Here is a 26,374-nt window from a genome sequence, read left to right as displayed (position 1 = left end):
ACCATGGATCTTAGTTTATTGGTTTATGGTTAATGCAACTAAAATATCTTATATTTCATAGACAGTAGTGAATAAAATATCTCATATTATTACATCACATAGAGTTTGTTCATACAGGTGTTTACAAACTACAGGACCCTACGAGATTTATTGGTTTGTGATTAATGCAAGTACAAGACCCTAACGACCTTAGCACATATAAATTAGATTCCAGATTTGCTGTACAAATAATAACACCATCTTTATGAATTAACGCTTTATACACATTGTAAGAAATAATGTATTTAAATTGCAATAAACAATTTACAGAAATAAGTTTCCTCTTAAGTTCGGGAACAATATATACATCATTCAAAACTAGAAACCTATTCTCTAAAGCTAACTGCAGCCCTCCCACTACCATAGCTGAGATAACGTGCCCGGTGCCTACTCGCATCGTCATCTCACCAGCCTCCAGCTATCGCCAGGATCTAATCCCCTGAAAAGAAGAACAAACGTGGTTAGGGGCGCACGAATCAATTATCCAGGCAGAATCACCATTCTCCACTAAACAAGTTTCAAGTACAAAGAAATCTTATTTACCTTTATCTGCCTTGGCCTTAGCCTTGGAAACCTTCCTCTCTTTCAGATAGCGACGACAGTTCCTCTTCCAGTGTCCATCGTGATTTCAGTGGAAACACTTTCCCTTTTCAACCGGTGGACACCTCCTTGGGGAAATAGGTGGTGGGTTAGCAGGCGCTTTCCTTTTTCCCGTACCACCCTTCTTCTTCTTCTTCCCCTTTGCTTAGTTAGAAGTAGAAGGTGCAGACTTCGTCTCTAAAGTCAAACCTCTATGGAACGTCTTGGAGGATGAAGCAACATTTGCCTCACCATTCTTCCTCTCCTTACTTTTTAGTAAAGATTGGTAGGTCTACAACTCATTGAGGAGAGTTATAAGGTTATATTTCACTTTATTAAGAATCATTATTAACAAAGTGCAGGAAGCACTTCGGAAATGAATGCAGGATTATGCTAACCTGGGTGCCCGCATCGATGGTAGACCCATTTAACTCCGCCACATTGAAGTGGACCATCATGTTAAGCACATGTTCACGAACAGAGGTGCCTTATTCCATTTTGGAGTTGAATATATAATTAACAGCCTCATGCATAAGCTGTTCAGACGGTTGTCCAAACATTCCCCGCAGGGACTCCATGATCTCACGCGCTGAGACTATAGGCTCATGTTTTTTGGCGAAAACTTCAGAAAGACTTGCCAAGATGTAGCCTCGGGCCTTCTCATTCGCCCGTGTCCATCGCTCGTATGCCTCCCGAACATTTCAAGCGGCATTTGGAGCTGGAATAGAATGACAGACCTCCATAAGAGCGAACATGAGATCCTCGATGATTAGGATCGTCATGATCATGTGTTTCCATTTAAAAAATTGTCGCCAGTTAATTTTTCGGTGCTTAGCAAAGCTAACATGGCTGTTGCCATTTTGAAAAGTTGTTGCTGAAAATATGAACAAAACTTTATTAGATTTTGCTAAACCACATTTAACCAATTAGTTTTGCAAAATAGTTTCAAGTACCCTAAGTGAAAGACTTCTATTTTGCAATGATATCCCAGTGAGGCAGGACAAAAGTCACTGATGGGGTGATCAGATGCCCCTTCACTGGGATGAGATAATCTCAACCATTAGGCAAAACCAACTCTTGGAACTGAACCTAACAGCCATGATTTTTCGGTCAAGAACTGTTAACCTTTAACAATTTCGCATAAGTGTGACCCCTCGCTTTCGGTGCCAAAGTCCCGCCCTAATGAGCCCACTGTAGGGAAAAAGTAGATTAGAAGAAGAGACTAAGTTACCTTATTCTCTTATAGGAGATCAAATAAGGAAACGCACAAAACTGCCATCCTTTAGGGGGACACTCACAGGGTGCCTCGAGGCGATGCGCAGTAAATTTATTCAACCCAACGAGGGAGACCGAGGGATATGCTATCGCACTTCTCACTCTCACTTACTATGAACACTCTCTCCATCCACCTTGATATTGACCTACCCAAACACCATCCGTTATAGGGACACGCTAAAGGTGCCTCGAGGCCGAGGGTAGATCTCACGGTGTGAACTATTTAGAAGAAACGTGAAAGGTTTAAGTGAAACATCTCGTGCCCCAAGTACCTCCCAATGAATGTTCTATCTAGGGGTTCATTAACCTAAAAAATCCGACTACGAATTTTAGTCTAAGTTGTCTTTTTAAATCCCGCTCATAAACAACATTTGTCTATGAAATATGAACAAGTTCAAGTAGTCACATTTAAACACTTTAATGGACTATCCTTAACTTGCATGCATGCATCAAATCTATCTAATTTACCTTTTCAGGTAAGTTCCTAGGTAGGGGTGTTACGTTTCTGTTAAATTAAATACCCCAGCCTAGACAGAACCTGCCTTAGACAAAAGGTTCCTTATAGATAGATTTGCTACGCTTTAACCTTTTATTAGTCAATTTAATCCTATTAAACTAATGAAAAAGATTAAAGCCTTAGGGTTGCTAATCATATTAGAACTGTGATCTTAGGTCTATGTGATCCAAGTTTTAAATATTTTAAAACCATGAATTAAACCTAAGTGAGCATGCATGTCTTTCTTATTTCTTTTAGTTCTAATTTCTCTTTAGCTTTTAAAAAGAAACAACTAAAAAAACCATTGCGCACAACAAGGCATTTATAACATTTATAAAGTAACCTATGTGTCATGCTTCATACAATGTTCGGTTATTACTATACATCACTTTTATATATACGCGTAATAACCAAGCAAAACATGCTTTCCATTCACCCTTATACTATAACAATTATAATATAAAGATGATGCATGTCAATGTTTTTTATGCATACATAAATATAACTCTTATATTATATGATGCATGAACATGCTCTTACATAATTAAATCATGCTTCTCTAAATTATAACATTTACAATAAAGAGATGATGCATGACCAATGCATAACCTAAGGTGGGCTTTACTATATGTACATACCATATGACATATAAAAACTCAGGATGAAATAGCCCTATCTATTACACTTTCCATCGAGCGAACCGGGTCTTGAACCACTAGGAGAACTCCATCGTGTAGTAAACGTCGAAGGTAGACGATCGCCCAGCCCGCACTAGACGATAGACGCATAAGCTAAACGATTGCTTAGACGACAAAGGGCTGCAAAGCCAATCGTCTAGGCGATTGCTTAAAGCGACAAAAGGTAAACGATTTATCGTGCATTGCTAAGCGATTGTTTAGTCAGTTACTAAGCGATAAAGCTTGCTGAGCTAAATGATCATCTAGTGTACGCGCATGTTAAACGATATGTGAGCATCCCATCGTTTACATGACCGATACTCAGCGATTGCATACCTTATCGTCTACACGACTCGATCAACCTTTGATCGTCTCCTACCTCGAAGAACTGCAACTCTTGCTCCGATCTTCTTCACGAATGACTCAAGACTCAAACTGACTTTGAATTACAGACTTGATAACGATTATTAATGCCCAAAAAACATAGGGGCCTTTACAAACAATTGAAAATGTAAAAGAATTAAATCAAACCAAGGCATACATCCCAAAAAACGTCCATTAATCCGCACATCCACAACAATTTAACGATTAAACAGAGTAGACATGCACCCACCAAGAACGTACATGTAATTCATTGTAACAATGAAATTGGAATATCAGAACCTGGCTCTGATATCAATTGAAGGAACTCCTAACGAAGAGCATCCATGAGTGCATTCGGATCTTTCCGATTTCATTGTGACCGAAAAATAACACATACATTCTAATAGATAGTTATGCAAATAAACACTAATTAACAACATGTTTCGAACAATAAAACACAAGAGAAAGAGTTCTCATACCAGTTGAAGACTCTCTTCAAACATCGAACTCAAAAAGCAGCGAAAGAACCTCTACACGAACTCTATCGCCTAGCAAAATAGTCGACTGCGGTAACACGATCGTCTACACGAACGACAACAACTTGAACAAGCAGGAACAAGTAAACAATGGGGACAACACCACTAGTTGGAGCCCATGGTATTCTCGGAATGAGAATCCAAAGTGTGGTCTTTGGTGAATTTGGTAGAGGTAGGATAAAAGACAGATCGTGTAGGCGATAAGCAAGTAGGAGAGATGAAGACAGGTATCGTATAATAGAGATGCTTATTGTTTAGATAAAGTGTGTAGGTTTTACTAAGAGATCATTTAATAAAAGATAGACGATCATTTAGAAAATGTGGCACGCTATGCGATCGTTTAGAAAAGCTAAGCGATCGTTTAGGGATAGGCGTGCGATCCTTTAGGCGCTGGTGTGCGATCGTTTAGACAATGAGACTCTATCGTATAGGCTTTCAAGCTAGGCAATCATTATGTTTTCACACCGATTGCGAATTTTCGAACTTCTACAAAATGAAACCAATTTTCATTTTATTCATCGGTTACCATAACCGAATGCAGCTGCTCCCACTAACGCACGATTGAGGAGAATAATATGGCCAATTATCTCATAATCAACCAATTTAATAATGAATGAATATAATCATATTATATGCTTACCCTAAAGTTTGATATCACATATCTACTATAGTAATTTCTCCTCCACTTGATATAAACTATATTTATATCTAATTTTCTCCAAAATAATGTATCTTATACATTTAGCCAATTATATCATATATAATTAACAAGTTCAATTATATCAATATAATTGAACTCACTCTTGTCAATTTGACATTTTAAATAGACCCAAACAATAGTTCTCGACTTTATCCAAGCTACTTAGGGGACCTAATAGACCTTTGGCTCGAGCTCCAACGGCACGTGAATAGTTGACTAAACTCTTTAGTCATGAGATCAGCCATCCATTAACTACCAGGCATTCCACTAAAGACCAACAGCTGAGCTCTTCATACCACAGATATATTTCTGTGTCCATCGGATATAAGCAATCATGAATACTATGACCTTTCATAGATACTCGTAAGTATAGTTAGACTAATTTACTGTTTTTCCCCTGTAGTTACATCTCACTGCTTAAGTACCACTAATACCTCTAATGGACAATACAACATAGTCCAACTATGTGTGAACTGTTGGGGTTGATGCCTTAACGTCTCGTGTTCTGTAGTTTGTAAATAGTTTGTACGAACGCTTGTGTTGTTAATATATGACATTTACTTCACATCTTGTATTTTTGCTCGGTTACTTGTTTTATTTGCTTTACCACAAACCAATAAACATAAAATCCCTGGTTATCTGTATGTGACTGGTAACATACAAGTGGATCGTGTCTTGAGTGATAACCAAAATGGTCTGTAGTATATGGATATAGGAGGAAAACCTTATCCTGGTAACGCTACGGATGTGGCTCGCTTTCTGGAATGATCACAAGTGTTGTGACTTGTCACAGATGGTCTGATCCTAATCATTCGTATTGGGGACATGCGAGCGGGGGCGTCCTATACAAAGAGTTTGTATAAGACCTGACCACGAAGTGTTAACGTCTCTTTGTATAACACCGTTCCTGACAGAGACTTCACTTCACTATGATGACCATAGGTAACATGACCTCGATTCTGAGTGAGTTAGGAACTCCTGCCATTGAGGGCGATCATTTGATTTGTATGGGTGCAAGTGGTCAGGTCGCCGATTCAAACCTACCATTTTGGGGATTCGTCTAATTTGGGAGCTGGGAACTTAGCTACACAAAATGAAATTCATTCCTTCCCCAAGGCAGGGGTAAGTAGATAGATAACTCCCTTAAGGGCTGATTCCGGGGCTTGAACGATGTGGTGTTACACACCTTTTCTTGGCCCAAGAGGTGTTCACACATAGTTGGACTATGTTGTATTGTTCATTAGAGAAATCAGTGATACTTAAGGATTAAGATGTAACTACAGGAAAAAAATGGTAATTTGGCCCAGTTGTACTTACGAGCATCTGTGAAGGGTCATCATACTCATGATTGGTTATATCCGATCGACACAGAAATATATTTGTGGTAAGAGGAGTTCAGCTGTTGGTCTTTAGTGGAATGCCTGACAGTAAACGGATGGCGGATCTCGTGGCTAAAGAGTTTAGTCAGCTATTCACGAACTGTTGAAGCTTTGAGCCACAAGTCCATTAGGTCTTCTGGGTAGCTTGGATAAAGTCGAAAACCAGTGTTTGAGTTAATTTAAAATGTTCAATTTGACAAGAGGAAGTTCGATTATATATGATATAATCGAACTTGTTAATTATATATGATATAATTTATGGGATATATTATTTTGGAGGAAATTAGATATAAATATGATTTATATCAAGTTGAGAAGAAAATACTATAGTAGATATGTGATATCAAACTATAGGGTAAAAATATAATATGATTATATTAATTAATTAATTAATTGGTTAACTATATGATAATTAATCCAAAAAATTCATGTTTGGGCATGATTTAGTGGGAATGAGTCGGTTATTGTAACCGATGAATTAAAATGAAAAGATTTTTCATTTTTGAATCGTTCGTTCATCGCCCGTCGTTCAGATCGCCTAAAAGAAAAAGTGAGAGCGCGTTGGTAGTATTGTAAACGGTCGCTAAAAGAATCGAGAGCCTATATGATAGTTTCCTCGCGCCTAAACGATCGTCCACCTCGCGCATAAAAGATCGCACGCTATTTCCTACACGATCGGATAGCTTCTCTAAACAATCGTATAGTGTGCCGATTTTGCTAAACGATCGTTCAGTAAAACCTACACAATCGTGTAGTGACTCCTAAACGATAAACAGTGTGCTATGCGATAGCATCTTTTTCCTTCCCACTTGCTTATCGCCTACACGATTCGTGCTTCCTCCTTCCTCTACCAAATTCACCAAAGACCACGCTTTGGGTTCTCACTCCGAGAATACCCAGGGCTCTTTTCTGGTGGTTTCGTCCCCGCAACATTCGTGTTCGTACGGTTGTTCGTGCTGCTGTTGTCACTACTGATCGGGTGGAGGGTTTTTCTACGTTGAGTTCCAAAGTGTGAAGACTGTCTTCAACTAGTATGTCACCCATTCCCTTATTATTTTCTTATTCATAGCATGCCGTTAATTAAGTTTTGTTTGCATAACTGTGCACTGAATGTATAATGTTGTATTTTGGTCACTATAAGATCGGAGTGACCCAAACGTGCCCATGGAACTCTTCGGTAAGAGATTCTTTCATGAACACTTCTCTGGCCAAAAAAAGGTGTGTGGTGCCACATCATTCAAGCTCTGGAATCAGCCCTTAAGGGAGCTATCTATCTACTTGTCCCTACTTTGGGGAAGGAGTGAATTCTCTCTTCTGTAGCTGATTTCCCAGCTCCCAAATGAAACGAATCCCCAAAATGGTAGGTTTGAATCGGCGGCCTAGCCACTTGTACCCATACAAATCAAAGGACCGCTCTCAATGGTAGGAGTTCCCAACTCACTTAGGATTGAGGTCATGTTACCTATGGCCATCCTAGTGAAGTGAAATCTCTGTCATGAACGGTGTTATATAACGAGACGTTAACACTTTGTGGTCAGGTCTTATACAAACTCTTTGTATAGGAAGCCCCCGCTCGCATATCCTTCACACGAATGATCAGGATCAGACCATCTGTGACCAGTCAAAACACTTGTGACCATTCCACAAAGCGAGCCGCATCCATAGCGTTACCAGGATAAGGTTTCCGTTCTATATCCATATACTACAGACCATTTTGGTTATCACTCAAGACATGATCCACTTGTATGTCACCATATACATGCTTGAGTTACATACAGAAAACCAGAGATTTTATGTTTATTGGTTTGTGGTAAAGCAAATAAAACATACAATTGAGCAAAATCAAAATGTGAAGTAAATATCATATATTATACAACACAAGTGTTCGTACAAACTGTTTACAAACTACAGAACACCAGACTTTAAGGCATCAACCCCAACGATGAAATATTCATAACCTCCTCTAGCTTTTACATTCAATGGGCCATAGAAAATTGAATCTACCAACTGTAGAAGTTCTTTGGCCCTATGACTTTTTCCAGTAAAGGATCTTTTAGTCATTTTGCCTTCAAGGCATAACTCACACACAGGTAAAGAATTTTTTTCTAACTCGCTTAAAAGTCCATTCTTCACCAATCTCTCAATCCTATTAAGAGTAATGTGTCCTAGTCATAGGTGCCAAAGTTGGGTATTTTCTTTAGGAGAAATTTTATGTCTTTTATGTTGAGTTACCGCAGTTTTAAACATCTCAATGTTTGGAGGGCTTTAGCAGCTAACGACCTTAGCACATGTAAATTATTTTCTAGTTCAACCAAACAAATATTGACTCTATTCTTAGAAATAAACACTTTATTTACAAGAAAATTAATACAATATGATTGTTCTAGCAAACACTTTACAGAAATTAAGTTCCTTTTTAAACCAGGAACTACATATATATTTTCTAGTAAAATGAATTTATTAATATAAAGTCAACTGGAGACCTCCCACTTCCACAGCCAAGACGACGTGTCTAGTTCCAACCCGCATTGTCATTTCACCAGCATAAAGTTGCCATTTGGAACTAATTCCCTGAAATGAAGAACAAACGTTGTTAGTGAATGCCAATCTATAATCCAGACATAATCATCATTCTCCACTAAACATATTTCCAATACAAGCAAATCAAATTTACCTTACTTGGTCTTCTTCTTTTCTACCAAGTATTTAGGGCAGGTTCTCTTTCAATGCCCATCTTGGTTGCAATGGAAACAGATTCTCTTTGCATCCTTGACTTTATTTTGAGCAGCGGCCGATGGTTAGTTTTCCCCTTTCCACCTTTCTTCTTCTTCCACTTTTTATTGCTGGAGGAAGAAAGTACAAACTTTGTCCCAAAGGTCAAACCTCTATGGAACTTCTTAGAGGATGAAGCAACACCTGCTTCACCTTTCTATCCCTTGCTTTTTATCAAGGACTGGAAGGTCTATATTTCGTTGAAGAGAGTAGTTAGGTTGTAGTCAATCCTATTCAAAACATCATTGCTTTGGAAATGAAGGAAAATTTCAGGTAAATATTCTAAAATGAAGCTAACCTGACTGGCTTCATCGATGACGAACCCATTCATCTCTGCCACGTTGAAGTGGACCATCATATTGAGAACATGTTATCGGATAGATGCCCTTTCTTGTATACGGGTATTGAAGATGTGTTTGAGAGCATCATGTCTGAGTTGTGCGGACGGTTGTCCGAACATTCCCTTCAGGGACTCCATGATTCTCACGCTGAGCATGGACTTCAGAAAGACTAGCCAAGATGTACACTCAGGCCTTTTCACTTGCCCCTGTCCATCGCTTGTATGCTTCTTGAACATTTCGAGCAGCATTGAAGTTGGAATGAGAGGATAGTCCTCTCATCAGGATGAAACGAAGGTCATCGATTATTAAAATTATGTTGGTCGTGTTTTTCCAAGTTATGTAGTTTTTGCCGCTTAATTTATCAGTAGCGGGGAAATTTAAAGTAGCTTTAGCTATTGAAATAAATTTGTTGAAACATACAAATTATTTATAATTAGTTTATTTGCATTAAATCACTAAGACAACCAATCAGTTTTTAGCAAAAAAGTCTAAAGTACCCTAAGTGACATCTATTTTGCAATGATGTTTTAGTGAGTCAGGAAAAAAGTCACCGTAGAGTGATCAAGTGCCCCTTCATTGAAATGAGACATTCTCAACCATTAGACAGAAACAACACATTGTCACTGTAACTAACAGTTACCATTGTTTGGTCCAAATTTTGTTAACATGCTTAACAATTCTTGTAAGTGTAACCTCTCATTTTAGGTTCTAGAATTCTGCCCCAATGAGCCAACCGTAAGGAAAAACCGATTGAGACATGAAACTAAAGCAACTTTATCCATTTTTGGAGATCGAATAAAGTGTCATGCAAAAATGCCATCCTTTAGGGGGACACCCACGGTGCCACGAGGCCATGCACACAACTTTATTTCAACCTAATGAGAAAGACCGAGGGATGTGTTGTCACATGCCTCCCTCCCACTTACTATAAACACTCTCTCCATTCACCTTGATATTGATTTATACAAATGCCACCTGTAGAAGGACACCCATGGTGCCTCGAGGCCGAGTATAGACCTCACAGTGTGAATTTTAAGGAGAAACATGAAGAAGAAAAATAGTGTCATATATCTCATTTTCTTTTCAATGAGTGTTTTACCTAGGATTAATTAACTTAAATCCAGCTACTGATTTTATCTAAATATTTGTTTAATTTGCCCAAAAAACATTTGTATTTGGATAGCTAAAATTTTTTAATTGAAGTCTATCAAACTCTTTAATAAACTTTAATCAAACTTGCACGTATGTAACAAATCTATCTAATTCACCTTTCCAGATAGGGGTGTTATGTTTCTGTCAACTTAAATACCCTAGTTTAGACAAAACTCGCCTTAGACAAAATGTCCCTGTAGATATATTTGTTACATTGTAAATCTTTTATTAGGATCAATTTAATCTTATTAAACCAATTAAAAGATTAAACTAAGATTTTTAATCTCATTAAAAACGTGATCTTAAGTTTATGTGAATCATATTTTAAAACAATTTTTTATTGATTTTAATTTCTAATTCCATTTTGTTAAAACAATTATAAACAAAAGAAATAAATTAAAACCATACATTGCATGCTTTGACAAACTTTAGTAAATTATAACATTTATAAATTAACCTAAAGTAGTGTCATGCTTCATGCAATTTTAATTTCATTACTAACATGCATAACAATTACATACATTAAGGTAACGAAATTATCAATAATATATTATAAACATACATTCATACTGTATATTATAACTCTTATAATATAAATGATGTATGTTATATGTTATTAGTATGCATGCATATATTATAACATTTATACTATATGATGCATGAGCATGCTATATTAATTTAAATCATGCATATACATACATTATAACACTTATAATATAAATGATACATAAAATTAAATGTATAACCTATGGTGGGATTTAATTCTTTATGACATTCAATATGACATAGATTTAAGTATAAAACATGCATCACATGTATATTAATAATAACAGTTAATGGATCGGGATAGGACACCAAAAAGGAATTTAAAAAACTAACTATTACAAGAATAGATATCAACCGATTCAAAAACAAATGAACCGGACCTTGAACCACTTGAACCGGACCAACTAGCCATCGAACCGCAATCGGACCAAGTGAGCCATGAACCGAACCAGACCAAAATCGATTGGTTCTTTCCATATCGCAGTGTTGTGACGTTGTGCCCAACGTTGCAATGCTACAAAAAGAAACAACATTGTTCTTCATCACAGCGTTACAACGCTGCGGTACAGTCCCGACTGTACTGTTGTGAAATCCATCGATTCTTCGTCGAATTTGGTCCTGTCTTCATTAGAATCTCATCAGAAAAGAACGACTCAAGGACTTTTAAATTACAGACTCAATAGCAAATTATTTTCCCAAAACATGGGCCCTTACAAAAAAATGTTGTAATAAAAAGAGCCATGAATCTATGTGTTCTATCCCGAAACATCCATTAACAATACCACATTCACCACAACATCATTCATCACATGAATCAATTACAAAACGCAGAAATATTAAATCTCGCCATGATTGTAAAATTAATTAAAAAAAATTGAGAATTTAGGATCAAAATATGATGGCTCTAATACCGATTGAAGGAACCACAATGAAGGGATCCTTGTGCGAAAGTGGATCTCCCAAATCCTAATTCTTTACAGAATCACAATTTTACAGAGAAGAAGAAAATATTATGCATTTAAAGAAAAAACATACAACATAGTTGTAAAGAAAATAAAATAAAAGGTTATAGTAAACCTTACTGTTGGATTAGGAAAATTATTATTATTGACGGATGGGGTTGTACATGCAATCATGCTTAGACATGGCTTATGTGTTTGCACCCATGCGTCGGAATGAAGATGCGTTAATCTAGTATGCAATGACCATGCTTTCCTATCACAAGTTTTCTTACGCTCGCGCCAAATATAACGCGAACGCAAGTTTCTTGGGTAATCCGAGGTCGAACACAGGGACTTGTCACTCAATAATGCTTGTGAAGCAATGCGTTTGAGGCGATGAATAAAAAAAATAGAAATAAGTTTAATAGATTTATACACTACTCCTACTCTAACTAAATAGATTGAGCAATAGAAGACTTGCGATGAGAATAGGTAGAGACACAACAACCATTAACGCATAGTAATGTTTATTATCTTAAATTGCTTGAGTAATCCCAGCTCATTGCACTAACGCATTGCACACCTCTCGGTGGTCAGCCGCATGACTATATCTCTATAGTGCATGGTTTCGTCGAGCATAAGATTGTGCCTATCTCTAGGATCAATACGAACTTTGCTTTAGTGCGTTCCATCTCTTACCTTCTCAGGTAGTTAGACGCGACTATCTAACTTATAGACAAGCAATGCAACATCCCATAGACAAGCGTTGCTATAACCTTTCACCAAGCAAAGAGGATTAACTCAATATACTCGCACAACGCACACCTCTCTGTGGGTTGCTACATGCGTCCTATCTCTAGGCTACACGATTAAGCATGCGATCACCTTTGATAAATAAATGTTGAAGATAAACTATGATAGAGATGAAGATGATGAAGAAGATGACAATGAAGGAATCAAGATTTGCATTGCTAAAATGTAATACAATATAGAGATTAGAAGAGAAATGAAGGACTCTGTGTCAAGGCTGCCGGTGGTGTCATGGATGAATGGTGAAGATATCTCTCTCGAGCTTTATCTTCAGCGAAAGCTCCGGTCGTCACTCAGTCTGGTTTGTGGAGATGAAGAATTCTCACTGAAAATCTCGTTCAAGCTCTCATCTGTGATCACAAACCTCTGCCTTGAGGCAGAAATTCGGATGTCTTGAAATGAAGGTCCAAAAGACTATTTATAGAGTTTAAACGCCGACAACTATCATGATTGCGTTATGGCTCACTGATGCTTTTGTTGCGGTATGGGCAATGTCACATCGTCTTATCTTGTTCATACTCCCAAGGTATGCGTCCGAGCTTGATTCAATTGAAGCATCAATGCGTTCTACCCATCTTACGATCGCCCTCCTATTATGATTATCACTCCGTGGCCACAATTTCCAATTGATCACCGCATTCGCTTGATCACTGCAACTTCCATGCGATGGACGCGTACGATCACCGCAACTTTCAGCACATGCGTTTGTCTTTGAAATCGCCTAACTTTCAACGCATTCATTTGTCTTTGTGATCGCCTGGCTTCAGCGCATGCGTTTGTCTTTGATTGCTTATTTCAAACGCATGCGTTTGATTTCTGCGATAGCTACAAAAATAGACATTTTGGCATGGAGTAATGCATAAAATTGGGGTTAGTGAGGATCTAGGCGCTAATTGACGTAAAACTCAACTTTTCACAAATTCTAAATATTATCACCGTATTTTATACTTATTAGCCCTCATGATTCTAAGTAAAAGGCTTATAATAACGGGCATTTCTGTCAGTTATCACTCACCTTTGAAAACAATCTTCACAAATCCCTTATTTGTGAAATTCATGACCAGGAACCAAAATTGGCCAATTGGACACCACCAGTTGGAGACCTTGGTATTCTCTGGTAGAAAATCTAGAGGTGTGGACTCTAGCTATTTTGGATTTAGAGGGGAAAAGGAAGATTGAGAGGAAGAGAGATTTTTTTTTTCTTTCTTGCAGAGAAGTCACAGAACTCAATCGTTCTTTTTGCAGGATCAACTTTTGTCAACCACCCACATTAAACGTGGGTGGAGATTAAAAAGAGGAGAGAAGTTATTTCCCTCACATTAATTCAAATTAAACAAACAAATTTAATTTAAATTAATATAATATAATTATATATATAATAAATCTTATTATACATATAACTATATGATATTATCATATATAACATATAACCTATAGTTTCTATATTATATCAAATACAATATAGTCTATAGTTTCAATTCTTCTCCCACTAATGACTTTTAATTAAACCACATTTATATTTAAATTAACTATATGAATCCAAATCATATAATTAATATTTAAATCACATTCAAATATTTATTTCCTCTCAGATAAACTTTATATTATAATGTATCAAATACATTATAACAATTATATAATATATAATTAATTTAACTTAATTATATCATATATAATTAATTAACTTAATTATATCATATATAATTAATTTCCTCAATTAATTTGAACAATTCAAATTAATCCAAAAACTAATTCTCATTTAGTTCTATTAAGCTACCGAGGGGACTTCATGGACTTGTAGCTTGAAGCTTCAATGGTACAAGAATAATTAATTAAACTCTTTAATGAAATTATTCACCATCTGTTAACTATCAGACACTCCACTAAAGATCAACAGTTGCACTCTTCGCATTACAGATATATTTCTATGTCCATTGGATATAACCAATCAACAGTACGATAACCCTTCACAAATTGCTCGTAAGTACAACTGGGCCGAAATTGTCATTTTACCCCTGTAGTTACATCTAACTCCTTAAGTACCATTGATCCCTCTAATGAATAATAAATCATAGTCCAACTATGATCAAACCCCTCTCGGCCCAGGTGTGGGTGTGACGCCACATTGTTCAAGCCCTGAAATCAATCCTTAAGGGAGCAATTTATCTACTTGTCCCGACATTGGGGAATGAGTGAATTCCTTCTTATGTAATGGTGTTCCCAGCTCTCCAATCAGATGAATCCTCAAAATAGTAGGCTTGTTGAGTTGGCGATTTGGTCACTCTCACCCATACAAATTAAAGGACTACTCTCATAAGTGTTCACAATTCACTCAGGATTGAGGTCATGTTACCTATGATCATCCTAGTGAAATGTAAGTCTCTATTATGAACGGTGTTATATAATGAGACTAAATATTTCTTGGTCTGGTCTTATATAAACTCCTTTGTATAGAATATCACAGCTCACATATCTCCACATGAATGATCAGGATCAGATCATTTGTAGCACTTTACAAAAATTGTAACATCTACATAGCGAGCCATACTCAGAGTGTCACCAGGATAAGGTATCCAACCTTATCCATCTACTACATACTACTTAGGTTATCACTTAATGATCCACCCATATGTTTTTACATACATGTTTAAGCTACAGATTATTTTGGATATTAATTTATTGGTTTGTGGTTAATGCAATTAATTTTGAAATAAACCATCAAATATTTTATTATATAAATGAAAAGTTTGTACATTACAATTACAAACTATAGGACCCTAAAAGATTTAGTGCATCAATCCCAACAAGAGAGATGAAGATGGACTTTGTTCGTGCTACCTATACAGATCTGTCGCACCAAGATCGTAGAGAACTTTTCTTCTTTAATTTTTTTAAACTCTAAATATATATGTTCTAAACCCCCAAGGAAATATGCATTCCTTTACTTGATATATGTGAACAATATACTATTGCATATACCTTGTTTATTCGATATATATTGTGATTTATGTTGAATATTAAGTCAATATGTGATTTATATACTATGCAATAACTTATAAAGAAATTCAATTAAACAAAATATACTCTTAATTTTGTATATTGTCATATCTTCTGATCTTAATTGTGTATATGTTCCAAGGTATATTGACAATGTTTCAAGGTATTTGTTAGAATATAAAAATTAATTGAGAGTTTTTTTTTTTTTTTTTTTAAAAAAATTAGATTTTATGTGTATTGTGATATATATAAATTTTGATGTGTTTGAGATTTCTGATTATTTAAATGGATACTGTAAAAAAAATGTAAGATATATATTATGCGATATGTGGAACACTAAGCCAATGTTTATTTATATATCATGGTATATTTCATATATTAGATTATACACTGATTTATGTCAAGCATTGAATCAATCTCTAATTTATATATTGTGATATATTCCTATATTGGTTAGAATATTTTCAAATACTTAACCAAGGTATATTTTAAATAGCCATGAATCCGAAAAAAAACTAATTTGTAAAAGTAACGAAAAAAAAAATTCATTAAATGCATTTTCTTTCTCCAATTAAATTAAATAAAGAGAAAAATCTTAACAAACAAATGAATTTCCTTCCTCCATTGAAAATATGAAAAAAAAATATATTAAATACATCTTCTCTCTCCATAATAAAAACAATTTATCTCTTCATCATTAAGAAATTTTCAAAAATAGGAAAATTATATAAAAATCAGGAATAAAAATAATAAAAAGGGTAAATTTATCCAAAAAAAATACTAGAATATTTCTTGAAAAAATTTAAATTTAAAGACATTTTTAAAATATATGGCCTAAAGATGATATTTTATGTCATTAAATAAATGTAAGTAACTCACAATCTTGATAGATGAGTTGTCTCAAGTGGGGATTGTTCTTCTTGGGCTTCTAATCTCCCTCTTGGCTATGTAAACTTTTAATTCTAATCTTTCTGATTACAAATCTTGTTGGATGGACTATTTCAAATGAGATTTGTACTTCTTGGAATTCCTTCTTGGTTCTGTTTAATCTATGATCTCTTCGACTTTAATTGAGGTAGTGCATATTAATAAATGTTGAGTTAAGTTCATCTTTGACCTCATATATATATATATATATATATATATATATATATATATATTATTCTAAAATTGAATTAAGGGCAAATTACAAAAATCACCCATGAAGTATGGGTTACAATTACACTCTCAAAATTATAAATATTAAGTCCTAAATATCTATAAGTGTTAAAACTGGATTCTATAGACTCTCAAGTTTACCAAAATGGTAGAAAAACTGGACTCTATGGATTCTTAAGTTTACCAACATTGTAGAATTTGAACCTGCAAATGATAAAAAACTAAACTCTATAAACTTATACAAATGTTACAATTTATATAATTATGCAAGTTTGAGGGTCCAATTTGACCCAATTTTAATAATTTTATAATTTTGAGGGTTTAATATTTTAAATTAAAATTTTAAAGGTATAATTGTAACTACTATCATACTTTAGGGTAGTTTTTACCATTTGCAGGTGAATTAAAAAGAAAAAGAAAGAAAACTCATTTAAATAAGATAAAAAAGGCGAGTTTGAGCCCTCTGTTTCATGGTTGGTCCAAATATAAGGATGCCCAATTTGGCCCAAACAAAAATAAATAGAAATAAAGAAGGGAATTGTGGGTAGTGACTAAAATCCAGAACCCTAAATGAAGAATGTTAGAAATCTTTGGGTATTGAGAATTGTGTCTTAAGCAATTTTAGGATATGAGAGTGGAGACTTTACTTCCTAATATTTACACCCGACACACACTAACTATTAATCTCGCTTTAAAAAGAGGGACTGATTGCATATTCATTTAAAATTGGGATCGTAACTTTATCTTGTTCCTATCATTAGTCTCGTTCATACCAACTTAATCTCCTCCCACTCAAATCATTGTCATCTATCGTTCACGTCAACTGTCATCCTCTACATGCACGTCACCACCGTCCGAGAAGCGCCTAATCATTGTTGGAGTTGTTTGATACATTGGCAGCCCACAAAAATAACATTCATATTTTTTATCACCAAGGGACAACAACATACAGATTATATGTCATATCAAATTTAAACACAAAAATCTGTCCAAATGAAAAAAATATGAATAAATACTAAGAACTGTGACAATAGTTTTATTTTTAAAAAATATTCATAGTAGCTGAATGAAAGGGAGGAAGACTTACAAAATTTCATCATATTTCAAATCAAAATAAATGACTCTTGCAAAAATCTATTTTAATCTTAAAGTTCCTAACATTTATATTTGAATGGATAAACTTACCACCTTTTATGGAATACATATATATATATATATATATTTGCATGGTTTATATATTTCTCTTTCCAAATCTTTGACTATTAAATTCATCTTTCCAAATATCTTGATTTGATTTAAACATATTCCTAAAAAGGTGGTACAAAAGTAAAAGGAAGGTGAGATAACATAATAAGTCTGCATATCAATATATTCTTAATCTAGGTTCAAATTTTCATACACCTGCTCTTAAAAAAAAAAACTATATCCAAAATAATTGGTAGTTATAATTGTCATAAAAGAAAAAAATAAATGTGTCATTTAAAAATATGAGTGGGTAATTATGGATAGTTGGACACTTTATCCAATTTATCTTTTTTTATTCCTTAGAGCTAATTTATCCTTTAATTAAGATATGACCTCTATTATTTAGACCTTGGAAGAATAATATCTAAACCTAATAATCAAGTTTTTAAATATTATTTTTCATTTATTAATTTTTTTATATTATTATCCACTAAACTTTTTTCAAAACTAAGTCCAAATTTGTAACTTAAAAAAGGTTTTAGAAACTCGTTTTTGTTTTTGAATTTGACTAAAAATTCAAGTATTATTTAGTTTGGAAATATGAAAATTATTGTAAAGAAGTTGTAAGAAAGCCAACATAATTTTTTAAAACTAAAAATCGAAACCTAATGATTATCAAATGGAATTTTGATTTTTGGTTTTTTTAATTTAACTTATAAACACTACTTCCACTCGTACATTTTTATGTTTTATTATCAACTTTCTATTAACGTCTTAGATATCGAGCCAAAATTTCAAAATAAAAATAAAACTAAAATATTATTTTCAAAAATTTGTTTATGTTTTTAGAATTTGACTAGTAGTTTAAAAGTGTTTTTTTAAGAAGAGTGAAAATAACCAGACCAATGGGTAACAAACAAATATAATTTTTTTAAAAAAACAAAAAATTAAAAACGAAATCTCAAACAAACCTAAATATTTATTAAAAAATTATTAAAAAAATTCAAACGTATTCATCTAATTTATTAGTTTTATCTCTTCTAAAGTAAACTTTTTTTAAAAAAAAAAAAAAAAAAATCTGATTCTTTTTGGAAGTTGATCTAAAACATATGTACCACATGTAAACTAGACTTAGTCTTGCTTTTCCCCTAAAGTCATGCTTATCAGTTAACATTTTTCTCTGTTTTCTAATATATTTTAAAATTGATAAAATCTTAAAATGATATTGTGTTTTAAGCCTGTTTGGAATAATTAGAAAAAAAGAATGTTTTTCAAAAGAACTATTTTTATTTAAACTCTTTTGATAAAAATATTTTGAATACACTTTGAAAGTATTGTAAAAACTATTTTGAATGGTTATCAAATACTTCAAATTTGTTTTTAAAAAAATTAAACAATTGAAAAGTTAAGCCAAATATATTCTTACTAGTTTGAATGGTTAAAAATCTTGAAAACATGTTTTTTTAGATCTTTAAGACATAAATTTTTAGATATTTGTAGAGGTTTATCGTGAAGTTTGAATGTTGTATGAGATGGATTGAAATTAGTTAAACTTGCTTTGGAGTTCAACTTGTTGTATTTTTGTGTATTTGTAAAGGTTTATCATGAATTTTGAATGTTGTGTGGGGTGGGTTGAGATTAGTCTTCAAATGAGGGTCGGTTGAGAATTCTTTATACGTTTAATCTTTATATATATATATTAATGTACTCTAATTAATGTAATTATAGGTAAATTATTGTTTCCGAGATGTTGTTTGGAGATGCCGTTTGGAGATGTCATCACACTTTCTTCTATGTATTCCTCAAAGCATATTTGTTTTGTAAACCATCTTTCAAACTTTTTTCTCTTTTATAAAACAAAGAATACTATTTATCAGCTTTTGTTTGTTTGTTTCGTTCTTTATATGAAAACATTTGAATTGCTTAATAATGTTTTAAATTTTAGGTTATTGAGATCTTAATAAAAAAAATCGACTAGTACAACTATCTCCCGACGACTGTTGATATTCCATCGAGAGTTCAACTATCTCCTGATGGCTAGTATGTCATTGGGAGTTTCATTTCAAAAATTGATTTGCTGAATCAAACTCCTAACAGCCTTGGACCTCGTCGAGAGATAAAGTGAACCATCGACGAAGTATCAATAGCCATCGGGTGTTTCTATCTCCCGATGGCGTATATTAGGCGCCAGGAGATTTTCATAACTCCGGATTATAGGGCTTTAGCCGTCAAGAGATGTTCTCCCGACGGTTATTTCCCAATCAAACTCCCCATGATAGTTCCTGCATCGAAGTTGATCTCTCGATGCATTTTTGGCCATTTCCTGACGAATTTAAGCATCGGAAAAATTGTATTTTCTTGTATTGATACTTTTAACTAAATTTAAATAATAAATACTAGACATGCCCTTTTTAAATATTAAAAAATATTTAAAAATATTTACACAATTTGAAATGTGTTGAATTATCTTTTAAACATAATTTTTCAAGATGGAATATAAACGTGATTGAACGAATATAATTCTCATGGCTTAAATTGTAAATATTGGACATAAAAATTAAAAGTAATAAAAGTGATAATAATGAGTAAGATGTTTTCATTAATAATTTCAAATGTTTTTTAGTAAAATGGAATAAGACATTAAGCACATTTCTTAAAAAAATAAATAAATAAAAAATAAGAAGTGTAGTTATTATATAAAGGGTCTGTATATCTACTTGTTAAAGGATTGTATGATTTCACATTTCATTTACTAGAGTTTCTTTTAATATAATATAAATATATAAAATGATCTGTAGATAAAATATGAATAGTTTGAGGACCTAATAACAAAAAGAGAATGTAAAATTAAAAAAAAAAAAAAAAAAAAAAAACAGAAAAAAAAACCGCACAAAAGAATTAAGAGTACAAGGAGAAATTAAAAATTCCTCCTTTGTAGTAAATGACCATATAGTATAAATCTATATATTTCAGTTTGAGTTTGCTTTATTATTTTAATTATATGTTTACTAATTCCAAAGGATGTACCTTTAACTAAAATCTCATTAAATTTTTTTTTTGATTATTTGAGTTTAGTATTTTTTGGTAGAAAAATTTTGAGTTCAAACGTTAAGAGTACATTTGGATTGATTCGCGAAAAAAGTGTATTTTAAAAAAACTCATTTTTATTTAAATATTTTTTATAAAAACTGATTAAAATATACCTGAAAAGTTATTTTGCCAAATATTTTAATTTCTTCTAAAATAACTTATTTTTTAAATTAAACACTTGAAAATATAAGAAATAGAGTTTATTTTTTATTATGGGTTTGATCATCTTAGTTCTCTAAGTAATAGCTTTTTAAAACCGATTAAGGAACGAGGCAAAGAGCCTCAATCAAACAAGATTTTCACGATACTCTTTTCATAGAGCTACTAGAAGTTGGAAGGTCTTCCATCTATCTTTCTTATTTAATATTCTCAAGAGCTTCAAACGCAATTACATGCGCCAAATTATTAACCATTTGATCTCACCATTAAAAGGAGCAACATGAAACTTGTCGGAAAAATTTGGTTCTCTCTCCAATTTCATTTCCCACAATATAAATTTATGTTATATAAACACACCTAATACAGGATCACATGCTTCCTAAATCTTGAGAATAATTAAACTATTGAAAAGAACGAACAATATTAAGGACAAAGGTAACGAATCTAAACTTGACTGCAAGCCATTTTTCTCATTTAAAATAGGAACAATAACACATTTGACATCATCACTTTACACAAATTCAATAAAAGATCTTTTTTTTAAAAAAAAAAAAAAAAAAGAAAAAGAAAAAGAAAAAGAAGGAAAGAAAAAGCATTTGAAATTGGAAACTTTTATTTTTGTTATGGGTTCTTATTCCCTTAAGTTGCAGAGGAATTGTATTATATGCATATTAACAACTCAAAAGAGTTGTCAACATTTAAGAATTAAGAATCTATCCTTTTGAAAATAATAAAAGGAAACAAAAAAAAGAAATAAAGCTATGTTTTATTTAAGAACGCTTTTAGAACCTTCTATAGACAAAAATAAAGTAACATGACAGTTTAAATTTGCAACTAATCAAGGCATCAAATAACCAAACTTAATTAGCCTAAACTAATGTGATTCAATCTCTTTTATTTAACTGTGATTTTCTTACAATTAAATATCACATCAATCTATGGACAGATTCTACTTAGTGATTTGTTGGTTTCTTAGGTTGTTTTATATTTCATTTATATTGCTATAATCTATAGTATATATAAAAGCCACTAGAGAAACTTTTTTTGGTCCATTTTACAATTTTATTGTAAGACTTTTCACTATTAAATTTGGTGGCAATTTTGTCATTTAAATATGAATTATTTTTTATGCTTTATTTGAATTTGTTTATGGTTATTCATCTATCTCCTTCTTCCACTACCATTCTCACCCCACTTTCACAACCCTCCAAATTTTATTTTCATCTAATTAATCCTCTTATTATTTCTCTATCATTGCTTTTCACTTATTCATTCACATCTCTGATCTCTCTTAACCTTCCATCTCCCACTTATTAACATTTCCCTCATCTCTTTTAACCTTTCAAATTTCTCTCCATCTCTAAACCATTCTCTTCTTTCATTCATGCTCACAAAATCGAAATAAAAAACTTGTAAAGAAAAGAGATTATGATCTAATAGAGTAAAATTACAAGTAGATTGAGAATAGTAAAAAAAAAACAGAAGAAGAAAAGAGAAAATAACACACAGTGATTTTACGTAGAAAACCCCAACAAACTAGGATAAAAACTACAAGCAAGGATAGAAGAATTCCACTATATGAAAATAGGAGTTACAAACTTTCTTTCTTATAGGGGAACACCAAGCTCTCTTATGAGAAGAAATTTTCTTTATTTTATCTCATTCATTTGTTGGAAATTTTGGGATGGTTTGGCAATCATGGGTCCCAAAGAAACTTGGCCATCAAGCAAATCCAATAGCTGAAAATTGTTATTCATAGATGTAAATGATCCAATAACTCCAAGTGTTCTAGAGAGATGTGAATGATCTAATGACTATGAATTGATCTTCGACAACGTGTAAGATTTAATGGCCCAAAATTGTCTCCAAGAAACTTCTTAATAATAAAGAAACTTCTTGAAAAATATTGATAATTATCCAATAAAACTAAGAGGGAAAAATATCACATCACTTTCTTCTTCTAATTTTCATTTTTGTCGTATCTATTTTTCATATAGAAATATTTTTTCTTTTGTTTTTCTTTTTGTAGAGATATAGAGAAGAGATGCAAGATTGAAATTTTTGAGGTAATTTCTTAATTATTATTATTTTTTTTTTTTTTTTTTTCACGTACATTTTTATTCATCCTCACAAAGTTACAATAAAAAACTAGAAGGTGAAAAAAAACCACATTATTTTCTTCTTTTAATATTCATTTTTTTATATATAGATATGTGACTGTGAATTTTCCTTTTTTTTTTTTTTTTTTTTTTTTGTAGAGATGGAGAGAAGAGATTCAAGATTGAAATATTTGAGGTCATTTATTAATTTAATTTTCCTTTTTTCTTTGTCCAAGGTACATTTTTCTTATAGATCATGTATTTATGTGTGCATTTTCTTATTTCATTTATTTGTTAATAGGTTAATGAAGATCTGGAGCCACACACAACTTAGTACTTCTTCAATCAACAACAATAACAAAATGTAGATACCTCACATGCATTTACACTTTTTTTTTTACAACAAAAAAGTGGAATAACCTTTTATATAATATTTAAATTATTATTATTCTAAATCTTTTAAATTAAACATTTTCTATTACTCTCTTGATTATTTGTACCTAAATTTAAAAGCTGAATGTGAAAGTACATAATATCTAGATGCATTATTCAATTATTTGTACCTAAATTTTAGTAGATCAATCTTATTTGAATGTTCTTGATATGAAACTCACACATGAATTGCAAATTTCAAAAGAAGCTCTCCCTAATCAAACAATCACATATGCTCATATATATTTCATTTATCGTAAAAACTCTCCAAAACAACATGATAACAAGACTTTAACCTCCTTATGAAACTCTAATGTCATATCGTCAATTATATCAAAATTACGAAACTTACCTAATATGTCATAAAAATGATAAAATTAGAAAAAAAAAATTACATGAAAATTTTAAAGAAAATATAAACAATAATTTATTATCCTAAATAAATAAATTTGGAGGCATCCAATTCCAAGGATTATTAGCATATCCTATATTTCGTCCGTAGTGATAGGAAAAAATGATGAAATAATTTGTATATGTATGTATGATGTTTAAGATATAATATTATAACTGAACTACATCAAATTTGTTAATTTTAACCCAGATGAAAATATCCCTAATATATTCGAAAATGGAAGGCTTCATATTAAATATCTACAAATACCTTTTATAAATATTTGTATTGTAAAATACAAAAAATGTTATCTATTTGGTATGAATAACTTTAAATTGAAAGTAAAAGTAACTTAATTATTCATCCAAACAAATTTTCTAAACTTTTTTATTAATAGAAATATCCGATCGACATATACGTAAAATTGAATTTAGATTTTGATACCAACATCAAAATTTTCACTCTTGATTTTAACATATTTCAAATAGTTATATATACGCCAAAATCTTCAAATTCAATAGATAAGATATTAATTATTCATCGATATACTTTATTCAAGGACAGTACTTTTTACCATACTGTTCAACCGTTAAAACTCGATATGGTCCAACCATATAGTAAAAACAAAAATAGTTTAGAAAAAGAAGGTGAAAATTCAAATGATGGTGTATTCGCGTTGCTCGGAATATTTGACGAGTAATTCAAAATCCTTCTCGCCGATGAATCCATCTCTGTCGGAATCGGCATGAAGAAGAGCGTGACGAGCTCTATAAGACGGCAGAAAGGCGCCGATAAATCGGAAGGCTTCGGTGAGCTCGGAGGTGCTCAGGCGGCCGTCCTTGTCACTGTCATGGTTTCTGAAGATTATAAGTAGCTGATCTCTTGATAGCTTAGCCCTTGGATGGTATGATTTGCTTTTCCTCGCCATCTCCCAACTCCTTTCTCTTTTTTTTTTCTCTCTGTTTTTTCTCTTGTTTCTGTTTGCTTTGCATAGAGCTTTGAGGAGTAGTTCTCTTTATATATTGAAGCTCAATAGCCATGTGATCAAATTAATTTGTGCATTAAATATTATTATTATTATTATTTTACTCGTTTTCCTTTAAATTAATTTAGGGTTTAGATTCCTAAAATGTCAGCTTTGTTCGGTCAAAGTGAGAAAAATTAAAAGAAGAAAAATTAAAGGTTGCTTATATTTATAGACAAAAAAAAAAAAAAAATTAAAATTAAAAAAAGCAAAAAAAAGAAAAATCACTTAAAGTATATGGTGACAGTTGCAATTATATTCTCAAACGTTCAAGTGTAAAAATTGAGTTTTCAAATATGTACAAGAGTTAAAATTGGATCTTCAAACTTGTACAATAGTAAAAATTGTAGCAATTGTATAAGTTTGAGGGTTTATTTTTTATTATTTGGGGTTTTAATTTATACTGTTATTGTAAGTTTATAGGTTCAATTTTATACTTATAGAAATTTGAGGGACAACTTTTTATAATTGAAAATTTATTGGTGCAATTGTAACTATCATTGTACTCTAATTGGGGTTTTGCAATTTGTAAAATAAATAAATAAATAAGTTTAGCCTTATTATTATTGACCGACAAGATAAATAACAAATTTTAAAGTTTTGTTTAGAAAAATAATAAAAAGTTTTCAAAAGGGTAAGAATAGCAAAATTATTATTTTTTAAATAATTAACAAAGGTCCAAAATAGCCATGTACACTAACTTTGATAAATATATATATATATATATATATATATATATATATATATATATATATATGTATACATCGCAACTCGAAACAAGTCCAAAACAAATTAAACTAACACAAATACACTGTATTCAAGTCACTAACAAGATCTCCATGATACACTTTGAATTGTTAACCTTTTGATTGGTGATGAATCCAAAATTTCAGGTTGGTGACATAATTTTATGTAAGATTAGAAATTTAATCCATGGACCTCTGATTTGTTTCTTTCATAGATGTCCATAGAGCAAGGTTGGTCCGTGTCCCCATCCCCGCAAATGGAAAAATTCTCCATTACTTATTTTTAATTTATTCATTTTTTTTAACAAATTTTAAATTTATTCTTAATTAAATATTTTTTAATATTAAATGGGTCATTTCCAATATATTTTTTATTCAAAGAAAACCATTAAAATTTCTCAATAAAAACAATAATATTTTATATGCGAATATATAATTAAAATATTTAATCTTATAATTACTAAAAGTTAAATTTTAAATTTACGAT

Source organism: Benincasa hispida, chromosome 9, assembly GCF_009727055.1.
Source record: "Benincasa hispida cultivar B227 chromosome 9, ASM972705v1, whole genome shotgun sequence".
NCBI lineage: Eukaryota > Viridiplantae > Streptophyta > Magnoliopsida > Cucurbitales > Cucurbitaceae > Benincasa > Benincasa hispida.
The sequence above is the reverse complement of the archived record's forward strand: the minus strand, read 5'-3'. Positions refer to the sequence as shown.